The 20,215-nt window shown below is 39.8% G+C and overlaps 1 long non-coding RNA gene across 1 annotated transcript in view; it reads right to left on the reverse strand.

Annotated features, from left to right (window-relative positions):
- Window positions 1–248: 248 nt before the first annotated feature.
- The window catches only part of LOC122154332, a 62,983-nt gene continuing 43,016 nt past the window's right edge, over window positions 249–20,215 (reverse strand). The window contains exon 3 of the long non-coding RNA XR_006166220.1: window positions 249–475. This is a non-coding gene — a long non-coding RNA (uncharacterized LOC122154332). The remainder of the gene's footprint in view (window positions 476–20,215) is intronic.

The following is a 20,215-nucleotide window of genomic DNA, read 5'->3' on the forward strand; positions in this document are numbered from 1 at the left end:
ACTTTATCCATAAATCACTATTTCTAGAGGGCATATTATAAGATCTCCAGGATGTGGAGTTAATTTTCTTCATTTTTCTGGTGGGCAGTAAAGATAGGTAGGTACACATATTCTCATGCACAGAAGGTGTTCTGGTCTCCATTCTTTTTTTTCAGTTACTTTATGCCTGAAAATTATTTCTTATTAATATTTTTTTACATTTCAATAATCTTTTCTTTTAATCTGATCAAATTTTTATTTTCATTACTGAAAAAGAAATTAGTAAGTCTCAGTGTGGTATTACAGGTGAAAAAACACACATATAAAGATATTCAGTTTGCAAAGAGTCTTTGTGTAATACAGTTTTGGACTAGAGTGATGGGAAATTTATCTCCTCAACAATAGTCTTCAGAATTGGCTTGTTCCTTCCAGTAGATTTTCAGTAGATCCAAGAAAGCAAGTTTCCTCTTCCTACACTGAACAGTTCACTTTTTCTCTATTGAAGAATAAAGGGAAAGTATGAAAAAAATGGTTAACAAAGTTTTATTGAATATCATTAATTTTAACATGATCTCTAGACCCACGACAGCTTTTGCAACCACTGAAATGGCTCTGAAGGTCACCCCAGGATATGCACAATCCAAACAACATTTTAATATGTGGTAAATCCATTTTAAAATTTGAAATATTTTTTTTATTGGAACATGTCTTATTTTGCCATCTCAATAAAGGAATTCCAAACAGAATATTATCTACAATTTATCGGTATATTCTACCACAGTTTACTGAAACATATTGCACAGATTGAAAGTCTTTGGAAGTATATATGCAATCTGGTATTTCCTACCAGTTTGAAGAGTTAGTTTTTCAACCTTAATAATCGTTGATAAATATAATTTCCCCAGAATGCATGAAAATAAATCCCTTTTACACCAATAGCAAGTGTCTTCTATAGAAAGATTTATATGCATTCTTCTAAAGCAATATCTTGTTTCACACTCATAAACTAATGTTTGTCTTCTAAATAATATACGATTAGTAGATATTATGCCAAGAATAAATGTACCGTTTGATACTATAATAAATCTGTAAACTTCAGTCCTTTCACAGTACTCCACCAGAATACCTTGTAGCAATCAATAACATGTTTCACACTATCAGTGAATAGCATAATGCAGTGAAAGATGCATGGAAGTCTTTGCTATAGCAAATAAATTATGCTTCATAGCCAAATATTGTTTGCAGAATAAGCTGCATCACAAACAACTCCTGGGAACTATAAGTTCAGGATCATTTCTATAATATCTGCAGATATATTTATGTCAAATCCAGAACATAAGGTTCCAAACTGATTTGATACCTAAAAAAATTGGAACAAATACTATATCAAGGGCATTTTCTTCATCATCAATAAACCTGACATAGAGCACACCACAGAGTTATGCTAACAAATATACTTTCAAGGATCATCCTAACTGCAGTTAATAGAACAGATCTTGAATGTAAATGTTTTTATGCAGCAGCAACAGCAAACTTAAAGCACGCTCTGTGACATTTATACTCTCTATCTTCAGTAAATATAACTTTTGTCAAACTTTCCCTGACTGCTAGTGGCAAGGTTTCTTTATAGCACGAGTTAACAAAATTCTTGTAGCTGTGCAGGTACTTCAGATGAGAAACATCACTTATCTCAGCTATTCATACCATATCTAAATCACGATGTCTCCCTCTCTTAAGAAGTAGTAAAACACTCCCAGTTATAAGCTCCTGTTAAATTTTTTCAGCTGTTTCCCACTGCTTCCAGAGAGCAATTATATTTACAACAGAGCAATAAGCTAGTGACAACAGTTTTAAAAAACAACAGCAAAACCAAAAACAAACCAGAAAACAAAGAAAACAAAAGCTGTTTCATGGAGGAAAGGAAGCCTCCGTGCCCAGGGACTGTAGACCAAGCCACAAGTTGAGAACTTCTGTTTCATGCACTTCTACTGATATTTCAGGTCTACAAAAGGACACAGACACCATGAGTCTAAGCATCTTCCTACTTTTTTGGCTGTCCTACCACAGTCCAGAGGAACACAGACTCCCTGCACAATGCAAAGGCAAGCTGGGCACCTCAGAATACAACATATAAAACCAGCATCTGAATCTACAACAGAGGAGACACTGAAGACAAAACTTCAGCAACAGACCCTCTATGAAGAGGTGAAGGATGCATGTTTGAGGAAGGACAGTAAGCAGAGATCTGAACCCTGGCTTCTCATGGTCTGGGTAAGTTCCATAGATGGTAAATGATTCTATAAGAAGGCCCTGTTTTGAAGGAAAAAAGACATATCTGTGGTGATCTGTCTTCACAGTTTAACAGAGCCTTTCAGGTAAGACAGGAATAATTAATGCCTTTTCCACTGGCCTCAGCTATAGGGATGGGCTTTGTATTTAGCATTCATTTGGATCAGGGCTCAAACATGCAGGTTCAAAAGCAGCCTTAATTGCCTTAGAGACCGAGGTGTCATCTCTCAGATTTAGTCAAAAGCTTAGGGAAGGGAAAGAAGGAGAAGAGAGGATTTCAAAGGTGTTAGACAAGAAAAGTGACCTTGTGAACCCTATCTCTCAATACATAGGGGTATCAATTTTTTAAATTACTGTGGAAAACCAAAAAAAGACCATGATGAAATTCACTGAAATTTCCATTATAAATGAACAAACACTATGATGTAAAATTATGTTTTAAAAGCAAAAGATTACAAAGATAATGAACTTCAAGCATCTGTCTTGTTCAGCTACCAGTAATTTCTCATCAATTATTCTTAGTATTATAGTGGTATTATAAACCACTGAAGAGGAAAAAAAAGAAACAAACATGTAAACAGTATCTGTTAGTTATTACAATAAAGCCAGAACAGGTGAAACATTAAAAAAAAAAATTACACATGCACTGAAGTAAGAAAAAAATTGCTGTCTATCACTGTTGATGCTAAATCTTGAATTGGAACAAAAAAGGGCAAATGACACCCAAAACTCAGGAGATACAAGAGACATAGAAAAGGGATAGTCCCAAGTCACTTGATACTCACCTGCACTAGATACTCACTTTCTGCTCACAGAAATCCAAGAAGAAACAGGATGCAAAACCTATCTCGCTTAGCTAAAAGCATGTCCATTTAAATGCAACTGCTTTTAAGAACAGGAAAGAAATTACTAAAAAAATAACTGCTGAAGCACAAACAAGGTAAAAGATGTTTTATGCTCTTTGTAATGCTAGACAGTGGAATCAGTTCCAAAATATCAACTTCACTTTCAGTACGTAATGTGATTTATTCTCTATGAGGCATCAATCAATTTGTTAAGATCAGGCCTAAAGGCCGATTTCTTGATTTTTTTTGCTTGGTTCATTCTTTGACCATGTTTAGACCTCTAATGCTGATGGAGAATGAAAGAGAAGAATATTTGGTTTATATTTTTCGAACAGTTTCCTCCTGCACAGTAGCCGTACATTTTACTAAATTTTGGCTTCATTTCAAATGGCTTAAATATATAAAATACTGGACCAAACTTTATGGGTTTTGCTTAATTTTGCAGTATAAAATCAGGCAAAGAGTAAGCTATATTTGCCAGCCTGGGAAATATTGCAAGATTTCAAACTTCCTGTTGTCCTGAATTGATACAGTGAAGTAAAATTTTGAAATCTTTTCCCAAGAAGAACTCTTTTCCAGTTGTCTTCATGATCTGATGTTTAAATACAGACATCAATGGGACTTTAAATACATTTGGTATGTGAAGATAAATTTCTAAGCAAAAATTAGTTTCAAAGTGAAAAGTTGAAATCCTGTGTTTCAGATGTGTCAAAACAGGACTTGTGAAAATTTTCAAAGAAATAAATTTTATCCATTATTTTCCATATAAGAATTTAACAGAATCACTACACACACATGGTAAAACAAAAGCTTTGCTCAAATGTCACTTTCATAAAGCAAGTGCTTCAGCATTTTTTAAAATTGGTCCTAATTCCAAGGCATACTTGTAAAGAGTGAGCAAAACATCACATTTTGGACACATTTTAATTTTCAGATCATTAAATGTGTTACTATGTCAAAGGCAGGCTTTGTTTTTGTAAAAGCCAAGTAAGCATTTGTTTAGGTCAACAGACTGGCAGGAACTACAAGACCACCTATTACCTCTATATATACTTTGTCAACAGCAGAGCCCTGGAAACCCAAGCTACATGCTGTTGCTGCAGAAGGACAAGTGGGAATACATTGGACAGTACTCTTCACTGGTGGAAGAGGCTCCACCACCTCAGCAATTGCTTGTGACAGCAAGATCAGTAAACCTAGTTCTCTGTAGATCAACATCCTCTCTGTAGCTCAACCTCCCACATGCTCTGGCCCTTCTCCCCCATTCACTGTTCTCCTTCCTGTAGAACCATGGAGCAGAGCCAGAGCTCCACTACTGATGCAAAAAAATCTCAGTTCTGCCTAGGGCTCTGAGAACTATCTTCCCTGAGGCACTATGTACTAGTTGGAACATGGGCCTTTGATGGAACATGGGCAGATTTCCTTCAAACCCAAAATACAACATAGATAAAATTTAAGCTACTAAAATCAGGGAAGCAACTGAGGAAAACTCTGCCTAACGCACTTAGGTTTCAGAGTAAAGCCTCTCTGGTAATTATAGATGTATTACTGAGGAAACTCAGAGGCATCTCTCTCTTTACTGAGGTGGCTGCCTAGACAAGACAACTCTCATTAACAGTTCATAAAGATACACTAATGTCTGAGACCTCAGAGGAGCCTAGATTTCTAGCCATACTTTGACCAAATTTAACTCATTCAGCTTTCTTTAAGTTGTGTGAAAATCTATGGCAGTGGATGGTATTCGCTTCTTACATAGCAGCTGAAGGTTTGAAGCACTTGCCTCAAAAGCAGGAGCCCAGCTTCAACAGAAAGGGCACAGAGTACTTTCATCCAACAAGCTGATATTGAAGACACCTGCCTAGTATGTAGAACCCACAGAGATAATTCAAGTGAGAGCTCTCATGACTCCATAACAGCATAGGAAGACTATACTATTATTAGGTATGATCCTGCAAATGAGAGGTCAATATCTTGCATCACAGAGACACTTAAGTGCACACAGCAACTCCAGGCTCCAATTCATGGCTTGATAGAGGAGTGTAGCTTGTGACATCCCTCCTTTTTGGCATAACTTACTGAGTAACTTAAATACCCCAGTGATTAGCACATGAGCTTTTGTGACTCCCAGACTAAGTACCAAACCTAATTCACTCTGTGTGTAGGGAACCTTGGTGTTATGAATTCAATTGCTCAGCAAAGATCAAGTAGCAAGGAGTGTGGAAGCCTGGGCTTAGATAACAAACTTGTTTTACATGGCTAGAAAGATTGTATAGTCCCAGAATCATTTGGAGCGCGTAACCTATATATTGGTCTGTTACTAGACTGTTGAACAGAGAAAGTGCATTCCCTGAAAAAAAGAGAATAGCTGATAAAGGAGTTATTCTGCATGTTTGCTGCTCTACTTAAAAGTATTATTTATCTGAGCATATTTATTGTACATTTAAATCCATTTTTGTTTGCACTTCACAGATACTGCCTACCAGAGCAGATGTCCTATGTTGAAAAACATGACAATTTTGAAATGAAATTACTCAGCATATATAATGTCAACAGATGTTTTGGAAATATGTCCCATTTCTACACTCAGCAGACTTCTGCTACTTTCTCCCACAAAACATCCAAGGTAACAGAAGCCTCATGAGGCTAATGGTTTTGGAGCAGCCATAAGCCATCTTGGAGGATGGCTGTTTGTGAATTTCTGTGGTAGTCTCAAATACGTTCAAAGGAAATCCCTTTGACAACCAGGATGCCCATGCCAATATCAAACCAGGCTGTTAATGCCAATATTATGACTGTTTTCAGATACTCTTTAAAACTACTCTGCTATGATTGCTACAAGAACGTGTGTCAGCTAAAACCTATTTAATCACTTACTCATACAGGTTTGACTCATTTACAGGAGACCTCTTGTAAGGGACTGTGTTGGGCTCTGTTTGTCTCAACATTTCTGCTGCACCACTACCACTTCCTGGCCTCAGCATCCTGTTGCTGCAATGAATAGTCCCCGATGAAACCACGACATCCGCCCAAAGCTAAAACAACAACATCCCTGGCAGTGCCTGCTGAGCTGCACCTGCGCCCGAGCCGTGTGGAGGTGAGGAAGATGCGCACCCTCGCCCGCAAGACCACCGTGAACACCTGGGCATGCACGCAGGGAAGACCACGGGGTGACAATGTGCTCCGTGGAAATGGGCGGACTTTTCTGAGAAATCGTGGGGACTGAGGCAATAAAAGGACTGCATCAAAGCGGGGCTTGGGGGCCTCCGGGGGGAGCGGAGACTTCACCAGAGCTTGGAACACCATCACCAACACAGAGACCGAGCCAGCAGAACATCGCTGGAGTCGTGGTGGTGGTACTTAGTCTTGCCGCATCTCTACCGCTTTCTAGCTTAGGGATTCTGACTTTCCCTTCCTTTTTCCCCCTGTCCTATCGCTACTATCAGTTGTTTGTTTAATAAAGTTCACAAGGTTGTAAGGCATCTGACCTCGTTTGTGTCTTAATCTTGCTCCTGGGATCATTTAAGAACCCTCCCAGATATCGGATCGGGACACCTCTTTATGCTACCTTAGCAGTGTAGAGCAGTCATAAAATGGATATAAATACAAAAAAGTCTTCCTCCATGCTATGTCCATGCTATTTCTGAATAATCTCCCTAGCCTTGGTGCTCTGATCTTCTCCATCCCACTGGTTCATTGTCCCTCTTAGAGTACCCTGTGTGAAAGTAAATTATTAGCTTCTTAGAGCAAGGACATGTAATTATTGGTATTGAAAGCATTCAGAGAATGCACTGAAAAAATGCATTCATAAGAAAAATACTCTGCTAAGGACTAACTGAGACTTTCCTCTCGTCCCCAGTGGATGGGAAAATCTTAGCTGTTATATCTCCACTATAATGTTGCCTAAAAGTCACATCTCCCTTTCTAATCCCTCCTCCATCTCAAGGATGACATCTCTCAGACGATGCAGATTACTTCCTCCCCTCTCCTCCCTCCCCACACACATCTCCTGTCAGTTACATTTTGTAAATTGATTCTCTCTGAGGAAGAACTAAGGCTTTCCTGCCTCCAGATTTTTCACATCCAGGTAGCAGCCCCCAGTGCTTACCACTCCACTATACCTGAGGTAGTTGTGGGTTCCTGTACTTCCCTGGTCCTCTGAGTATCCTCACAGAGCCAAATGATGACCTAAACTGATGTGATTTTAAAGCACATTATGTATGAAATAAGTTTGCAGGGTATGAACCAAACCTGAAAGAACAGTTAGAATATGTATTTTCATCTATGAAAATGGCAAACTGTTTTTGGATGTGGAAAAGAAACATGGTCTTAAAAAAAAAAAAAAAACTCATTAAAAATTCATTCTTAACCATATATGTCATTAAGAGATATGCAAATAAGCCATAGCAAGCAGGTAATCTGAAAAAAACATTACCAGGAAATTCATCACGAGGCACAAAAGCGTAGTAGTTAGAGAGTCCTGGTGTTCTGCTTGAAATGAGTCAACTTCCTTATGGACTTCTGCTGTAATCTCTCCTGCCTTTCCCTCAACACATGCTTCTCCTGTCAGTCTATGTGAATGCAGATTAGGTCACAGGAGTGGGGAATTCAAGGACAGAGAGATAAGATACTAATCACATCACCTGCCTACTTCTTATTGGTATGCTTCAACCATGCCAGGCCAGCAAGCCATCCTTAACAGGACCCACAACTTCAAAACCTGTAATAATGCTCAGATTCAGGGAAGACGATTCAGGGCTATCACCTCCTTTCTTTTTCATGTTGGTGTATTTCCCAAAGAAATCACAAAATATGCATAGGATTTTCTCTTTTCATTCCATCCCTCACCCACATATATGAATGATGAAAACAGATATAAACCAACTAGTATGTATTGTTGGCAAATTATTTTCTGTTCTTCAGTAAAGAAAATGCTACAAAAGTATATGCTATTTCTCGCATATGAGCTTAGAAGGGCTTTTAAAATATTCTATCTATAAGATTTGGCATCTGAGATTTCAGAAAGCATCTGGCAAGTCAAAGTACTTAATGCAACTTTTGCAGGGGATATTTTTCCACCTAACTTTTCACCCCTTTTCTAAAACCAATGACTGAGATACTTCAGTAACCTAGACAGCATCCAGTGCATGAGAGAAAGTAAAGAACAAAAATCATGTGGCAATTTTTAAAAAAGAGCCATTGTGGCTTAACCCCAGCCAGCAACTAAGACCTACACAGCTGTTTGCTCACTCACCCCCAGTGGGACTTGGGAAAGAATCGGAAGAGTAGAATTGAGAAAACACATGGGTTGAGATAAAGGTGGTTTAATAAGTAAAGCAAAAGCCACATGCACAAGCAAAGCAAACCAAAGAATTCACTCCCCACTTCCCATGGGCAAGCAGAGGCTCAGCCATCTCCAGGATAGTCAGGCTTCATCACAGGTAACAGTGACTTGCGATGACATGCCATCACTTCGAACATCTCCCCCTTCCTTCTTCTTCCCCAGCCTTATATACTGAGCATGACGTCCCATGGTGTGGGATATCCCTGGGGTCACTTGGGGTCAGCTGTCCCGGCTGTGTCCCCTCCCAACTCCTTGTGCCCCCCCAGCCTCCTCACTGGCAGGGTGGAGTGAGGAGCAGACCTCTCTGTAAGCACTGCTCATCAATAGCTAAAACATGCCTGTGTTATCAACACTGTTTCCAGCACAAATCCAGAACACAGCTCCATACCAGCTACTATGGAGACAATTAACTCTATCACAGCCAAAACCAGCACACCTGCCCAGAGAGGAGAATTTTTCCCCAGGTTGGCAAACACACTGACATCTGAGGGCTTAAGTCTCTGATTATTTTTTTGTTTGTTGTTTCCTATTTAATGTACTGTGGATGTTTGCATTGTCCACATAAAAGCCACAGGTTAATTAAGTATTATCTTTAAATGTATTTCCTTTTATCAGTCTTAATTTCAGAGGCTTTCAATTTCAAACCAAAGTCCCTTTTTGATGAAATCTTTAGAAAGTAAATAAAAGCTTCAGATTTAGTGTCTTGCTAATATTCACTATCTCGTGTACCTTCATTGTGTCTTTTTTATTTTCTAAAATTCATTACTTCATCGCTTTCCTCAGATTAAATTTGCTTCATGCTTCTATCCATTTTTGCAGTGTACTTATTGGCCTCTTCTCGTTTATATGTATATGGCTCCAGCTAGAGTATAGAGTTAATAAAGTGAAGGTATTATATCTTTTTATTTCTTCCATGTTATATTATTTCTCTTTGCTGATTACTGTGGAGATTTATAGTGAACTGTCCAAAGTAGCCTCCAATACTGTGCTTCCAACTCCACAGTCACTTAATAAATCGGAGTTAATTATATCAATGTCACATCTGGCATCTCAGCTGTTTCCAATTGGACTAAGACTCATATGTTACAAAAAGAGTATGTTTTATTCATTGGAGTTTAGAGCAGATACCCAAAGTCACCCCTTTTGTAGTAATTCTGGTATTTAATAAATATAAAAAAGGATGCTGGTAATTAATAAATGTAATAATCTGTGAGATAAAGTCAGTATTTCTGCAGGCTTTTCCATGTAGTAAAAAAGTGTACCTCCCCGAAGAATACAGAATAATTCAGGCACAGCACTACTCAACTATATGATGATTTAATCCACTCATTATGAATAGTCAAAGCTAGATATTTAAACATTTTATTTTTACCTTTCATTCCTCCATGTTTCAGGATTCTCCTTACCACATGGCCAAGCATTCAAGTTCATCTACTTAGCCTTCTCTGCTGTGCACAGATATAGAGGTTTTATTTAATTTTTTGGCTCTTTTATTTTCTTTGTGTTCTAACATACCACTAACTTGCCAGGATACTCCTTTGTGAGCTGCACCTGTTCCTCCCCTAGTTCAATTGTAATTTTCCTTATCTCTTATGACTGATGTCTTTGACAGATATCTTTGTCTGACCTGAATACTCTTTAGCACCTGTCAGCCTTCTCCTGCTTTATATAATCTCCCTAAACATTGTCAGTTCTCTGTGGTAGCACTTTAGCCCTGTTAGGCAAAGAGAAAACATCACTTTCTGTAACAGCTTTTTGTTCTTCAAAACTTTCTATGGTTCTCGGGAAATTTAAATCCCTTGTCTTTGCATCTTTTTTCTGGTAATTTAATTTTGATTTCTAAAAGACTCATTTCCCTTCCCACTTCCAAATCCATAGGTAAAAGTTCAGACTCTGGCCAGAAGTGTCTCCCAGGTCTTGCCAGAAATTTATTAACATCTCAGGATGTCAGTAAAGGATAAAAACCCATCCTGATGCCTGTTGCACATATCTTCCCAACCATCACCTACCCAGTGACTTAGTCAGACTAACAGCTGAATTTCCCACTGCCAACTCCATCTCCTGGTGTTACAGGAGTAACAATTTCACCACTTACAGTCTAGTTTGAACTGCTGAGGCCACTGAAATTTTCCACAGAAAACAAATTACAATGAATGAGCAAATAAAATGTGAAAATGATCTTTCCAAATTCTTTCTTTTAGGAAGTTCCAATTTATTATGACTGATATGGATTGCACATTTTATTTTTTTTTTTTTGCATGTTTAAATTATTTTGTATTCTTTGAAAACAACACAGAAAAGGAACAGAATTTTAAGTGGTAGTGGAACAGTTCTGCATTTTTCATATAATTTTCCCTTTTGGCAGTTTCCCTCAGGCTAGAGCACAGGCAACTAATCATCCCAGGAACAAAATTTTGGATCAAAAGATTTCCAGGTCCATTACAGAAGTCCTAATGAAATTGATTACTTTCAAAGTCATATCTAGCAATCAAACACAGTTCCTACTCAGGCTGTAGTCAATCTTAGAAGTAAGCCAAAGGATGACTTTAGAATATAAAGCAAATATTCTGCAAAGTGTCCTGCACATTGTAAGTTCAGAGTAGTCTTCCGTATCTCCAGTTACAAGCCTTAGCTAAAGGCTTGCTATTCAAGATTGCATCTCACAGCATCTCATGCGTATTCACAGTGACTGCTTGGGAATATCTTTAAACAAGCAGTAAAATGAGCAAGAAACATTCTTCTGGACTCAAAGACACCATTAAAAATAGTCTAAATTGGCTTACTATTCCCACAGGTTAGGCTGACATTTTAAATTATAATTTGGAAAAATGAGGGAAGAGATACCACTGACAGGAAAAGGGATGAGGGGGACTGAAGAATAAAGAAGAGTGAAGCTGAAGTGAAGCTGATGTAAAAAGGCTGTGAAAGGCAAAATGAACAAATTTCCCCTTTACTAGTAATCTTCAAACATATAAATCACTGGACTGTTTGTCCTGTAGAGATAATCCTGAATTTTTGGTTCCTCTGTAAAGGTCTATAAAGATTCAATAAAACCATCTTTCAGGCAAACTGTAAGTTCTTTTCTTTACAGGTCACCCTTTTAAATTTTCGGTTTCTGATTCTTTTTATTTTCTGACAGATGTAAACAGAAAGAGACTAGATCTTAGCTGTTACAAACATCATAGGCTGCAGAGAGCATCATCAGGACAACCTAGTTAAAAGAAACTACCTTTGGATATCCCATAGATACCATTCATCTATTCTTGCACTGGTTTTTGATACTGCAGCAGAAATAAAGTTGCCCTTGTGCGTGTTCTGAAAAACTTACTCCATCACTCCACAATTAGGTCCTGGTGTTGCAAAGAACAGACGACCTTCTGCAGTCCATAAGAACTAAGGATTTTCAACACCATGAGGGACTGGAATTTTTAATTATCAAAGCTAGAGTCCTTGGTCACATCATTCCCTAACTTAGAGCTGTAATTTCCAGCAGTTCTGCTGATGAAGTATAAGCAAGCAGCTCTGGAGTCTTCTACACAGTGGGAAATTAGTTTCATTGCAAATAATTTCCTACAAGTAAAAACACACCAATAAACACAAAACTGTGATTTTCGATTTTCAGAAATGACCTAATGAACTGAGACAGTGAAGCTAATGTGTCCCAATTAAGCTGGGGAGGAGAGGAGGGAGGAAGAATAAATTACAAAAAAAGAAAGAACTTGTATTATAAATGGTCCTGATTTCACCCTTCTGAACACCCCATTTTAATTCACACTGAGCTAGTCAGCAACTGAAAATAGACTGCAATTTTCTAGCCACCAAGCTTGAAAGTTTTAAAGGTGCGTGTAAGAAGCATGCTTTAAAGGCAGTGTGGAAGAACACCACAGCTGGTGCTCCTGAAGGCAGTGCCCCTGGAGCAGGAAAAAAATACAGTTGTGTCATCATCCTCTTCCAATCTACAAGATACATTTCTTTTGTGAAGAGTCTGCTGTATAATGCCGGACATGTCACTCAGTGTGGAACATAGCTCCAAAGGTGCCACATCTTCTCTTAACACCTTCCTGAACTGTTCTTATGAGACATACACCCTTATCTCCACACATAAACTCTTGACAAAACACATCTAACTAGTATCTCTCCTTTCCATTTCTCTGCATTCTCCTCTCCTGCTTTATGGCCTTAAATACAAATTCTAGAGTGAGTACAGTTAGAGACATACTGCTTGTCAGGAGACAAAATGGGGACCTCTTGACAGACAATGTTACACAGCTTAGGTTGGACATTCTTGATTTTTCTTTGTCTGACTTGTCTACAGTTTCTTCCCAGTCTCCTCCCTTCATCTTCATTCCCCCTCTGTTGCCCTTAGCATGCTCAGTCCCCTTCATTTTGCTTCATTTCAGTGTACCCTACCCCTATGTTTTTGCATTCCATTTCTCTCATCAACACCTGACTAAGCCATTACCTAGAAAATGCCAAAAAGTGAACATATCATTTTCCGCCTCCTCATTATCTGTAAGGGTCTTGCCTTTGTTTCTGTTTTGTTTTTTTTTTTTCTGTTTAGGTTACCAACTTAGCAGGGCAGGAATCATTTACTGAATCATATGAATGTGGTACCTAAAACAAGAGTCCTCCTGCTGAGAAATGGGAGTAAATTTTTCTCCCTTTTCTAAGACAAGAAATAATGGAATAAGGAACTGTACATGAAGCATCAGAAAATACTTTCTAACTAGGATAAACTTGTCTTGCTTTCAGGCTCTACTATAACAAAAGATGATTACTTCTTCTTATCCCAAAGCATGGACTCATGCCAGCAGAGATGTGGTCATTGTGCCTTGCCACCCCAGAGGAATATAAGTGGAGGAAGGTCTGTGTCTCCTATGTTACAATACTGAACTACATACAGATAGGCTCTGAGGTAGGAGACCTCATTTTTCACTATTAAAAATGAACTTGATAATTTGAAGTAGTGGTCTGAAATCAATAGGATACAATTCAGTAAGGACGAGTGAAAGCGTTACATTTATGTTGAAGTAATCAACTGTACAAATAGAAGGTAGAAAATGAGTCGGTAGGAAACAGTTTGTGGTCTATGGGGGATCACAACCTGAACAGAAATAAAAAATCTCACCTCCCTGCAAAAGCTATTGCACCAGTTGTTTAGGCAGCATCATGTGTAAGATCTGTCTGTAGATACTCCAGAATTAGCAAGCAGTTAACGTCGTGTATGCACCTTTAGGCACTGTGCTTTAAGAGAGATGCGAACTTCTTGCAGCAGTCCAGGGAGAGCAACAAGGTGGATTAGAGGACTGGAAAAAGTGATCTTCAAGTAAAGATTGAGCAAAATCAGAGTTGTTCAGTCTGGAGAATGAAGCACTTAAGAAAAAATGTCATAACAGACTTCAACAATATCCTGCTGAGGAATCAGAATCAATTGCTCTCCACGTCCACAGGGATTAGAACAAGAAATAATGGAATGTGGAAACTTTAAATTAGGCATTAAGAAAAACTTTCTAACACAAGGAGAGCAAAGCATTGGAACAGATTGCCTGGAAAGACTGTAAAATCCATATCATTGGATTTTTTAAGAATAGGTTCCAGACATGTTTTATCAGATTCTGTGATAACAGCTGTAATAATAACACCTTATGCTTCTCCTGTGTGTTTTATAACAAAGAACCCCAGGGTGCAGCTCCCCTCTAAGTAAAACATGCAGACAGGGAAAATTTGCACTCCAGTATTTCAAGCAATGAGAACAATGTCTTTAAGTAGTTGAGTCTCCCACTTACTGAGCTGTAGGCAAGCCCTAAGAAAGAGATTGTGGTAGTAATTTGGGATCTAAAATCCAGGTTCCCATCAAGCCATAAAGACTCCATTGAGTGTGACTCACCTGATCTACCTACAGATGTCTACAAAGTAAATGTCTATAACTGAACTTGTCATAGTGGGCTCCCTTTGTAGTCAATGAAGAGAAGCAGATATGTTTAGACAGTGAATCACCTGGCTTCCTAAGGTATAAAAACATAAGCTAAATTTCATTGTCTCCGGGGCTGGGAGTGGATGATCCACTGATTAGGAATCTCAGCTTTTTGACTACTCACTTTGTAACCCAAGATTTGAAATAAAGTACTCCGGAGTGGCATTCTTGCATATAGAAAAGTGTGGTTGTACCTTGCCCATCCTCAGTACTTGGTTGAGGTTACTATGGAGTAAATTATATATTTAGGAGCAGAAGCAAGAAATATTTCCCTCCTACACCGATTTTAACATGTTAAGATGATGGCTCAATTGTAAGAAGATGAAATTCCTGACAAAGGAAGTATCATATATGAAGATGGTTATAAGAATACGATCTGTTCAGCTCTCATGTGATTCTATAATTTGCCACATAGTCCATCCTGCATGTATAAAGTGGAAAGGATCTCTTCAGATGTACTACAATAAAAGTCAATTCCAGTAACAGTTTTCATATTGCCCTTTCCCCAGAAATCAATCTCCTTTCACACTAGATTTGTTTCTCAAATATGAAATCTTTCTCCTGGTCCTCTCCCCAGACTTTTTTTTCCTTACTTCAAAAACATCATCTCTTTAACTTCAAAGTTTCTCTCTCTCTTACTATCTCTTTTTGCCCTCATTCCTAGCATGAGGTCTCACCCTCAACCCTGTGTCAAAGGGTTTTAGAGAGACCTAACTAAACCTGAGAAAGGTTGGCTTATTTTGGTGGCAGAATCAGTCTTCCCCTTGGGACAGCAGCACAACAGTTCAGGAGCTTTATTAGCTGAGCACACTACCAGAGGTGTTCAGGTTGAGGACAGAAGCTTCTGCCCCCAACCTCCCATGATGTGGGTGAAAGAGGTCAGTCTGCAGCTGCAGGGTGGAAGGCTGCCAGGTCAGCTGCAGGCACCAGGCACAGGAGCAGACCAAAGGGAGGCTAGAAAGAATTAGCAGTGCTTAATATGAACTCCAGCAAGGTGCTGAGCTGTCACAGTTTGCTTCTGAATACCTCCTATCTTATGCTGGGAAATAGCAAGTGGACTCCCTTACAGGTGGTGACCCATCTGGCAATTGCCGAGCTGCCTAAGCGTCAAGGCTGAGTTGTTAATTTGAAGACTGTCTTGCTTCATGGACTATGAGATTTGGGGGAGGGGAGGGTGTCTCTTTTTTATCTCGTCATTGCCCCTGACTGGGATGGAGTTATCAAAAGCAGGGGGAAGCTTCCATTTTGTTCTTACATTTAATTTCAGGCCCTCTAGGATGTGCAGATACAACAACAAGGAATGTCTGAATTAGGATTCTGCTGACAGTGTCTCTTATTCCGAAAACATCAGTACAATCGCAACACTTGTTTGGCTCTGGTTTAGTCCTGTAGTTGGAGAATTGCCATTACTGGTCCCTTTGGCCACTTTCTGTCATCTCCTCCAAAAAAAGCCAACTAGCTTGGCCACTCTGAGGGCTAGTTTGGCAGCCATCAAGTTTCAGATTATACTTCTTGAGCACTGACATCTGCATCTGTGACCGGCCCTTTCTCTAGCCTCTGCCCTGGCTTTGTTCCCAGTGGCACAACAGCCCTCAGGCTGGTGCAGGGCCAGTCTGCTGCTGGACTCCCTTCACATCCTGGTGGTTGCTTTCCTTTGAGTCAACCTTGATAAGAGAAAATATGCTTCACAGTAGCTGCTACACTTGCAAACAAACCCAATGGGCTGCATCTTGTACTCAAGGCAAACACAGGCCTAATGCTCTTCTAAACACGCCTGGAAACTGTTGTCTGTCACAATGTGGCTGGAAGATGTACAAGCTGTTTGTATCTGTGCTGCTGAGCCTTTTCTTAAGAAACAAGGTAGAGTTTTTATACCTTGTTTCCACAGAAGATTTCTGGAATACAGTTACACAATTAAAAGTAATAAAACTAAGATTCTGGCAAGTTATCACCCATCAACAGATGCATAGCAACTAACAGACTATGTCAGTACACTAAGCCTGGATGAATCAAAGTAACATACTAGCCTAAACTGCCATTACATGAAGGCAGACCAAAATCAGAATCTCCCATTGTTATAAACCACTAGAAAACTAAGTCCAGATTTTGTACTTGAAATGGGAGATGGAAACTGACAGGACATAAATTAATATGAATAAGGACTTGATAGACAAAGATCAAGAAATCTTGTAAAGGACTAAATTCCATGTCATAATATGCAGCCTATGGAATATAAAAAATAGGTGCTCAAAGCAGGTGCCAGGTGCTTCCTAGGTCACAAAGCTAAGTCCTGTCTGAGACTTTCTAATTAATTAACCTTAGTTTGCTTTTACAGACAAAGTCTAACTCCCAGAACATGCATGGGGAAACATGGTAGAACTTTCAACTGGTGAAACAGGCAATACAGACTCTGTGTGTATTTCATCTGTATGTAACATTTAGCATGTAAATATAGGGTTAATGTTCTTTGAGGTATGTTCAAGCTGCAAAGTGCATGCAAAGCCCCCCAAGAATTCTCCTTTGCCTACAGATTTCCTCTGCACAGGGGGGAAATCATGACAGATATCAGGCTGGCAGAGTCTGCTCCTCTGTCTCCTGTGGTAGCTCCCTGCTCCACCATACAAATTATTTGCCAGAATGCAACATAATGGTCAAGAAACCAGGAATGGGAAAGTAGAGGAACAGTGACAGACCAAAGCAACCACTTATCTATCCCCTGACTTGTGAAGTTTTGATATACTGTGGGTAAAGCACCACTTTCCAACAGATTTAATTTCCCAGTCAGGAACTGTAATTATCTGCTCAAGACGCCTTTCTGGCCAGACACTGGTCAGATAATGTGAAGGTTCATTCTCCCAGTGTCATGATCCTGCAGATCAAACACATCAAATCTCAGTGGCAGACAAGACAGTCAGCCAGTGACCAGGCACAGTCTGTTAAGGTGTTTGTTAAATTGAGAATAAACACCATTTGGGTAGTTTGATCCTTTCTGGAACACTCAAACTAGACCAAACTACGTCTTGGTATCATGGTAACGTTGGCTGCAGCTGATAACCACAGAACTCACATATGAATGAGTGAAAACTTACAGAGGAAACTTGTCAGGTGTCGTGGTTTGGGCCTGGTCAGCAGCCAACCACCAAGCAGCCATTCTCTCTCCCTTCTCTTCCAGCAATAAGAAGGGACAGAGAGCCAGGCTTGGGGTTCGAGATAGGACTGGGATGGGGAAAAATCCCCTTTTATGGGGATGACAGGCAAGAAGCAGAATCGTTAGGGGAACTAAAAAAAGAACATACATTTATTACAGACACTAACAACACGTAACAGAGTAGGACAGTGAGAAACATTGCCACATCTTGAGAACACCTTCCCCCCACCCCTCCCTTCTTCTGGGGCTCAGCTCTGCTCCCGATATCTCTACCTCCTCCCTGCAGCGGTGCAGGGGCAGGGAATGGGGGGTGCAGTCAGCACTGCCTTTCTCCATCTTCGGTGGGGGGAGTTTCTAGAACTTGCTCCTCCTGCTCCATCGTGGTCCCCCTCTCACAGGAGACAGTTCTCCACAAACTTTCTCCAACATGAGTTCCTCCCACAGGCCACAGCGTTCCCCACACTGCCCCGTCGTGGGTCACCAACTTTCTCCAAGTGGATTCCCTCCCACGGCTGCAGCCCTTCCCAAGCTGCTCCAGCATGGGACTCCCCCGCATGCTGCAATCCTCCCAGCACTGAATTACAGCAGCGGGGCTACCTTTTCCCACAAGATCCCGGCCTTCTTTGGGCACAGCACCTTGATCAACCAGGTGGAATCCACAGGCCATAAATCAATGTCTGCTCCACGGCAGATCTTCATGGGTGGCGGGGGGGGCTGCCCTATTGTCTCACCACAGGATACAGGGGGGTCTCTGCTCTGGCACACCTCCCCCCTCCTTTCTTCCTCCATTCCTCCACTGACCTTGGTGTTCACGCAGCTGCAGCAGCTCCTCCTCACAAGTCCCACTGTTCATCACCACATCCCTTCTTAAATACATTATCGCAGAGGCGCAGCTGATTGGCTCAATTTCCAAACAGAAGTGGAGCTGACTTGGAGCTGGGGAAGCTTTGAGAAGCTCCTCACAGGGGGCCACCCCTATAGCCCCCTCCCCTGCCACCAAAAAACTCCACTACTCACTCAACCCAGGAGATCAGGTAAAGGGTGTTCAATATTTACTGTGCAATAATACAGTCTTTTTTTTTTTTTTTAATTACCAAGCTAGAATATACTTGGGCAAGTACAGTTAGTCTGGTCTCATTCCAGAAGTTGCAAATGTGGCACAGGTAATCAGCTGCCTGATAATTCTTCCATTAATAGGAAATCTCCAAACAGGATAGCGTTGCATAGTCTCCACTGTGCCCTCTCCTGCATTTCCTGGGCAGTGTGCATAGTAAGTGAAAAGATTGTTGAAGGAACATGGCTGCATTTTGCTAAGCTCTAGTTTGTTTAATATTCCTTGAGAGATTTTAGCTTCAGGCTATTCTAGCTGAGATTCTGGCATCTGAAAGATGACAGATAGTTCCCTGACCCCCTCTTAAGCCTTCACCAGAGTGAGTTCAGATGAAACCACTAGCCCTGGTTGTAATTAATTTTTTTTTAAATCTCCTGTTCTCTCTGCAAAGCATCATTTACATTTTAGATGAAGTGCTGATATCCTTATATGGCTATGCAGTCAAACTGAAGTTGGCAGCATTACATCAATTTCAATGGGTGGATTTAGCTCATAAGAGTTAAAAGTCATAGTTAAAAAAGAAGGACAATGATAAGCTACTACAGACCCCACATCCCATCTTGCCTTTCAGAAACTGATCAAAATGGACCTTAATACTAATTAAGGTCTTCATTCAGCTCTTCCAACTGGCCAGGTGCTCCAGACTCCACTTCTCTGATGGCTAGATGACTTCTAGCCTGAATTTACTCATGTACAATGACAAGACATTAATTCTTACAGCAATGTTGCTGTTTAGTTGAAGAAAATGCCTCCTTCTTTCTTTGTATTTACCCCAGGTGTATAACCCCTTTCTGCTAACCTTAACAAGCCATCTTTGAGTCTCCTCTCAAAAAAGAAAAAAAAAAGCCTGACATTTCCCAGAGTCATTTATTTCTTCATTGAATACGAATTACGAGAATTGGATATAATTTCCAGATAAAGTACCAGTAATATCATTTCCCATCTCACTAGAAGTACCTCACCTGACTTGTCTCAGGAACATTGGACCTTTCTCATGGCTAAATCATATTGGCAGATGTTCATCAATCTGTGATCATTTAATTCAACCAAGATTCCTTTCCCTCAGCAATTTCTAAAATATGATTTCTCTAGCTTATAAAACAATTTTTTGTTATTAGTTCCTAAATGCAATGGCTGAGTTCTAAAAATGTTCCATTCACTATCATTCCTCTCTGTTTTTCTAATGAAAAGTCAAGCTTACTCATGGTGTAAGACCTTTCCAGAAAGTCCTGCGCAGATTGGACTTCCACTCCATACTTGGGCTGGACTACCGCTCTGTTTCAGGAACTTTACTCAGATCTTTCATTCACACCATCTCAATATTAAAAAGTCCTTTTTCTTACTAGAATGGACAAAATTTTACAAAATACGCTACAAAAAAAAAAAATTAAATCACCAAAGAAATTAGACTAGTTGATTTGCTTCCAACTGTAGTAACACTTTCATCTCTTATTAAATACACAGTCAAGTTTCATAGTCTCAGCAAATATTATCTTCAAGTAATTTTGTCTTTTATCTTCAAGCAAAG

Source organism: Tyto alba, unplaced genomic scaffold (genome assembly GCF_018691265.1).
Source record: "Tyto alba isolate M040663 unplaced genomic scaffold, T.alba_DEE_v4.0 Super-Scaffold_38, whole genome shotgun sequence".
NCBI classification, from domain to species: domain Eukaryota; kingdom Metazoa; phylum Chordata; class Aves; order Strigiformes; family Tytonidae; genus Tyto; species Tyto alba.